The sequence below is a fragment of the Tursiops truncatus genome, chromosome 5 (genome assembly GCF_011762595.2).
Source record: "Tursiops truncatus isolate mTurTru1 chromosome 5, mTurTru1.mat.Y, whole genome shotgun sequence".
Lineage (NCBI taxonomy): Eukaryota > Metazoa > Chordata > Mammalia > Artiodactyla > Delphinidae > Tursiops > Tursiops truncatus.
The window spans coordinates 108859050-108865049 of NC_047038.1; the positions used below are offsets into that span (position 1 = coordinate 108859050).

General features: G+C 41.5%; 1 pseudogene; it reads right to left on the minus strand.

The window, feature by feature from the left end:
- Positions 1-4437: 4437 nt before the first annotated feature.
- LOC101321414 (heterogeneous nuclear ribonucleoprotein A3 pseudogene) lies at positions 4438-5673 on the minus strand (annotated as a pseudogene).
- Positions 5674-6000: the final 327 nt, after the last annotated feature.

Below are 6000 nucleotides of genomic sequence, written 5' to 3' on the forward strand. Positions count from 1 at the left end.
ATTGTGTTTGTGCCATAATGTTACTTCTGGAAAATGTTAAAATTTCTAGGAAGGTTTGTTTGTTATATTATTTCACTTTTAAAATAATCATTATTCTATATTAAAATCATTACAAATGGAAATATTTAAAATTAGTATGTGGTACATATATACAATGGAATATCACTTGGCCATAAAAGAGAATGAAATAATGCCATTTGCAGCAACATGAATGGACCTAGAGATTATCATACTAAGTGAAGTAAGTCAGAAAGGGAAAGACACATATGATATGATATCACTCATATGTGGAATTTAATTTTTTTAAAATGATATAAATGAACTTATTTACAAAACAGAAACAGACTCACAGATTTTGAATTTAGGATTACCAAAGGGGAAATGTGGTGGGGAGGGATAAATTAGGAGCTTGGTATAAACATACCCACACTACTATACATAAAATAGATAACCAACAGGGACGTACTGTGTAGCACAGGGAACTCTACTCAATATTCTGTAATAACTTATATGGGAAAAGAATCTGAAAAAGAACAGATACATGTATATGTATAACTGAATCACTTTGCTATACACCTGAAACTAACACAAAATTGTTAATCAACTATACTCCAATAAAATTTAAAAATAAATAAAATAAAATTAGTATTTCACCCATAATTTTAGTTTATCTGTTGCTTTCTTTACAATCATGAACTCTAGTTTTACAGGCACACAAAGTATTGTGCTGGTAAATGTTTAGCAACTGGCACTTTAAGTGTGGGTCTAACATGAACATTGATTAATATTTTCATTTACATTAATGCTTAAGACAAAAGAGTGATAATGTAAGATCTTCCCTCATTTGTCAGTGAGAAGAGCACATTTTTTGCTAAGTTTTCAAATACTGGCAAAATATTGCCTCAGTTTTTAATTCCACTTACAATGTAAGGACAACAGATTGGACACATTTCAAGTTTAATAACATTATTAACATATTCTCTACCACTTTCTTAAGTCTAGACAATCATCATGACAAAAATAACCAACCCTGATTTGTAGCATTTGCCAGTCTCCATGGTGTAAATGCTGCCGTCATGGCCAATTTCAAACCATCCATGAGGTACCAAATAACACATGTGCCGTAGTGGCCAGCACTACTATACAGATAGCTGTTTAATTTTTCATAATGACCGTGTTTAACAACTGGCTTGCAAAATCCCTGAAAATGTAGCAGTTGGTTCTCAAAATCCTATGATAGGGCTTCCCTGGTGGCGCAGTGGTTGAGAGTCCGCCTGCCGATGCAGGGAACACGAGTTCGTGCCCCGGTCCGGGAGGGTCCCGCATGCTGCAGAGCGGCTGGGCCGTGTGAGCCGTGGCCGCTGAGCCTGCGCGTCTGGAGCCTGTGCTCCGCAACGGGAGAGGCCACAACAGTGAGAGGCCCGCATACAGCAAAAAAAACCACAAAAAAACCCTACAATACACGTCAGCTCCAGCACATCACTGTGTATCCATCCACGCATGTACATACACAGTGTGTGCATATAATTTTACTGTAGACACAATTTGTGTTCTACTTTTTCCATTTGGTTTTATTTCATTTTTCCATTATTAAATTTAGTAGTCCACTCATTGGTATACCAGAAATATATTTAAACCTACCTCTTTTGTTAGGAGCTTAGGTGATCTGTGGTTTTAAATTATAATCTATATTAAATATATGTGTACATTGTAATTTTTTCCTCTGTAGAAATATGTACCTGAAAACACTTTGAGGAATGGGAGTATGGATAAAAATATTTTTATGACTTTTGCTCTTGTAATGATCTAGAAAGATCCACATTTTATTTAGTTGTTATTTCCACATACAGAAATGTTCCCATGGCCCCAAGGTTTAGAGGGAAATTTATAATCCAGTAGCATTGTAGGACCACATTGATCACTGACATCAAACTTACCCTAAGTAATAATGGTTATACTGTAAACAAGTGCTAATGTTTTTATTTGTTCTGGGGAAAGAGACAGTGCATTAATATTTTGGGGGGGTGTGGAGAAGGCCACATGGGGATCATGACCAGTTTCACTGCAGTCATTGTCACATGACCTACATTAGCTAAATGGCACCACCAACCCAATGTATAAATGTCTTCTCTTCCCTGAGATTGATTCTTCTGGGTTATGACTCTTCTCTAGTTCCTGTAAGAAACTAGCCCCAATCCTGCCCCACACCGCAGACTTCACATAACACGGCAACTTCAATATACTCAGGCTGTTCTTGGCTTGGCTTTGAACCACTTGTCACCACCTTCCCTCAGAATACACTCTGTCCTCGTCCCCCTGCTTGCCTTCTGACTGAATCGCACTTTTCCTCACTTTCAGCCTTTCCTGATGCCTGGAAATGTCTTGCTGGTTCAGATCATAGGGCATACCAGACCCAGTTTGGTTTCTCTTGTGCTTACACCGCACTGGAGGAACTTGCATAAAAACCACTTGTGACTGATGGAGCGTTAGGACTCTCCATTACAGAGTCTCTCTTCCTCTCCCGCTCTTTCTTACGGTGCAAACATGCATGTGTTCAGCTAACAAATATTTATCTCAGATGCAGCTGGGATAGTGTGAAAATAAGATAGACAAGCTTGATGCTGTAATGGAGCTAACATTCCAATGTGGAGAAAAACAACTAACAAGCAAATGCATAAATACCCAAAACTTTCGGATAGGGTCATGACTATTAAAAAAAGAAAAGAAAAAGAAAAAGAAAAAGCATGTAGAGCAAAAGAGGACCAGGTGGGTGGGTGGGGCACAATATCAGATGAGTTGGTAAGGGGTCTCTGAGGCAGTGGCACTTGAATGCCTGAATGGCTAATGGGGCCAACCAGATGACGCCTGAAGGGAATAATACTACAGATGGAGGGAACAGCAAATGCAAGAGATCTAAAACAAAAATGAGCCTGATGTGTTGAAGGAGAAGAGGCCCAGTGTGGCTAAAGTGTAGCTAGAGAGGGAGAGGGTAGTATGAACTGGGGTCATAGATGTAGGCAGAGTCCACACCACAAAGAGCCTTATAGGCCATTTGATTTGATCCTTAGTAAAAGTGGAAGCTATTTAAGGATTTGGGGTTGGCTTATATTTTAAAGTGGGATGAGGGAGTTTGGGAGCAGGTAAGTCAGTTCTGTGGCTAGTTCTGCAGTCCAGGTGAGAAATGATGCTGGTTCTGAACTTTGCACTGTGGGAGCAGCTGTGGAGCTGGAGGGAAGTGGACAGGCTTGGAATATGTTTAGAAGTGGTGCTAACAACCCTCTACTTATGAACTGAATGTGTGGGTGCAAAAGAAGGCGCGGAATCAAGGAATAGCAGTATTTGGGTCTGAGCAACTCTGTGTAGATGGTTATTCATTTACACAGTGGGGGAAATCTGAGTAGCAGTCGTTTTTTTTGTTGTTTGTTTGTTTGTTGATTTAGAAATCAGGAGTGTCATGCTGGACATTGCCGAATATGAGATGCAAAGTGTTGATGTGGAGTAGACACAGATCAGCATAAGTGTGGAACTCAGAGGAGAGGTCAGGGCTGAGGATATAATTTTAGGAGCCATCAGAATAGAGACGATATTTAAAGCTGGGGATTGTATACACTGCCTTGGAGGGAGTGTGTCATCAAAGAAGAGGGCAGGGGAGAAGGAACCAGCAAAGAAGATTGAGAAGAAGTAGCCACTGAGGGAGTGGGGACACCAGGAGGAGTTAGTGGGTGGTGGAGAGCAAGAGGAGAAAGTGGTAAATGGTGTCGCATGCTGATTAGAAGTAAAAGAATGTCAAGTTGGGAACGTTTCACGAGCTGTGGCAATTTGGAAGTTGGGGACTTTGACAAGAAGAGTTTCAGGGGGGTGGCGGTGGGAGAATACTGATGGGAGGACAGTGAGAGGAGCATGAATATAAAGTACTTTTATTTGGGGGGACAAATTTTGCTGTGGAGATGTGGCAGAGATACTACTTGCCTTCCTCACACCTATCTTCCCCTTTTACTTTAGAAGCAAAGCCTCTTTACCTTGTCTTTGCTGCCTGGAACAAAGGCTTCATTTTCCAGCCTCCCTTGTAGTTGAAGACTGAAATGTGGTCCTAGGACTAGGTTCTTGACATAGTATTTCTAGGCAAGCTTCTTTTTTTTTTTTTTTTTGAAAAGTTAAAAATTCCTTAATTTTTTATTCCTGGTACTGCTACCGAAATTTACAGGGCAATATACCTGATATAATGAAAAGAAAAAGAGAAAGGCAAAGCTACAACAGATAAAAGAGCTCAGGAATGTACATCTAATTGACACTACATTGCATTCATCAGTAGCTGCACTTTTTGCAAACTGTGGCCATGAACAGTTGTCCTGAACAAGAAGGGTTTCCTGTTTAAGCTGCAGTAACTTTTCCGACTAAGGATCATCGTTCCTTCTGTGGCAGAGTTTTGCAGTTCCTCTAATGCATTTGGGACGACTGTCTCAAAGTAACCTGCAGCTTTCCTGACAACTCCTTGCTCTCTCTCCTGCTAAGAACTGTAGCCCTTTTCTTTGGAGTTTCTAGAAACTTCTGCTGCCCTATCCACCACTTCCACCACCAGATCCATAGCCACCACCATAGGGACTTCCCGAGCTTCTTCCACCAAAACTGCCCCCCTTCATTGGTCCATAATTTGACTGCTGTTGTCCACTATAATTTCCAAAATCATTATAGCTCCCACCACCACCATAGTTAGCTCCAAAATTTCCTCCTTCATTGTAACTATCATATCCTCCACCACTGCCACCATATCCACCACCTTGGTTTCCATACTCTGGCCCACCACCACCATAGCCTCCTCTACTACTGTAACCAGGACCACTGCCATAGCTACCACCATCGCCTCCAAATCCATCATATCCACCATCACCTCCTCCATGACTACCTCTGCTGCCACCACCTCTACCACCATAGCCTCCTCTTCCACCAAAGTTTCCACCACGGCCAGTTACCTCCACTGCCTCCAAAGTTTCCTCCATGACCCACAAAGCTGCCGGATCCACCTCCACGACCTCTTTCTGATCCAGCAGACTGTATTTCTTGTTTAGAAAGGGCCTTTTTCATGTCACAATTATGCCCATTAAGAGTGTGGTATTTCTGAACAACAATCTTATCAACTGTATCATGATCATCAAAAGTTACAAAAGCAAATCCTCTCTTTTTTCCACTCTGCCTGTATTCCATAACTTCTATGGTTTCAATCTTGCCATACTTTTCAAAGTAGTCTCTCAAATTATATTCTTCTGGATCTTCTTTAATACCCCCAACAAAAATTTTCTTCACTGTTAGATGGGCACCAGGCTTTACAGAATCCTCTCCAGAAACAGCTCTCTTTGGTTCCACTACACGCCCATCAACCTTGTGTGGTCGAGCACACATTGCTGCATCCTCCTCTTCAACACAATAGTAAGTCACAAAACCAAAGCCCCTGGAACGTTTTGTTTGGGGGGGTCTCTCATCACCACACAATCTGTAAGTGTGCCCCATTTCTCAGAATGTTCTCTTAAGCTATCATCTGTAGTTTCAAAGCTCAGACCACCAATAAACAGTTTTCTCAACTGTTCTGGTTCCTCTGGATCAAGGACCTCCTCCCCCCGCGGCAGCGGCGATGGCCAGAGTCGGGCTGGGGCGACTGGGCAGTGGTTTTACCTCCATTTTGAGACCGGACTCGCCTAGGCAAGCTTCCTAAAAGGAAGCAATTCAGCTGGGAGGAACACCACTTTCACGTTTTTCCTGCTGCCTGGAATGTGGGGTGTGATGACTTTACCTCAAGAGCAGCCATCCTGAGCCATGAGGTAATTTAGAGCACAACATCCAAATCCAATGCAGTGGAAAAAATGGTAGAAGGAGTCTGATCTCTGATGACTCAATGGATTGCCTGTTTTTGCACATCTTTAGTGTGAGAGAAGAAACACTTACATGTCTTCCCCTCTTATGTTAACCAAATCTGTTCCTAATTAATACAGAATCAAAGCAAAGAAA